Consider the following 1,035-nt stretch of genomic DNA (forward strand, 5'->3'; position numbering starts at 1 on the left):
TAGGACTGTTTTGCCCAGTTTTCCCTGCACTGGAGCTCCCTGACAGCAAATTCCAGGGACCATTTCCACCCATGGCTGACAGACCAATCCCCAGCATGGGCTGAACCAGCAGAACAGGCCTGAGCTCTCCAGGACTCCCACAGGGGAGTCCTCACTTCACCACATCCCCATTGCTTTGTGCAGAGATGTCACAGGTGTCACAAAAGGCTCACTAGAGGAAGGATTTGCTGGTTCCCAGGCTCCAGGAATAGAGTCTCAGGGAGCAACCTGGCATCTCTAGCTCAACACAAAACATCACCCTAATTTCTCACCAGGCATTACAGTGCTCCCCCTGCTTGTCTGCAGCTTGGACACTGTTAATCTCCCTGCCCACTGCTGTCTCCATCTGGGTTTATCTTTCAAAGGACAAAGCTGGTTTGAGGTTCCCTTGGGACCTCCTGCATTCCTCATGTGTCCCTCACCCAGTAACTCAGCCCAGCTGCCACAGGACAGCAGTGAGCAGCTCTAGCTAGGTAACAGCACTCAGGGAGGCCCCACACAGGTGTCAGCCACCACACAGGTGTCACCTCTGGCTGGGGGCCTGAGGAACCCTCCCAGCCCCTTCTGAGTGCCACTGAGCATCAACACCAGGAGCAGTGGGCACCAGAACACATGGAACACAAAGTCAGCAGCTGCCTCTGGCTCCACACCATTTCACAGGAGAGGAACTAACCACCTTGTTTGCTGCTCTTCCCCACTTCTCTGACTTACCTGTCCGAGAAACTAAACTTGGCTGTGGTGCCTCCTCCTTATCCCACATCTGGAGCACACAATTCACAGCCACATGCAGACAGACACAGGCAGGTGCCTTGGGGCTTTGGCTCTGCAGCAGCAGCAACACATTAGAGCTGAGGCTCCAACAAAACAAGCAAATGTCACAATTTGCATTTGTTTGCCACAAGACCTGCTGCCCACTCCCCTGAGGAGCAGTGCTGTGCTGCAACACAGCCAAAAACCTTTCTGGGAGCAGCCAGAGCCTTCCCATGGTGTTTTCTT

Source organism: Acanthisitta chloris, unplaced genomic scaffold (genome assembly GCF_000695815.1).
Source record: "Acanthisitta chloris isolate BGI_N310 unplaced genomic scaffold, ASM69581v1 scaffold6247, whole genome shotgun sequence".
Classification (NCBI taxonomy): Eukaryota; Metazoa; Chordata; class Aves; order Passeriformes; family Acanthisittidae; genus Acanthisitta; species Acanthisitta chloris.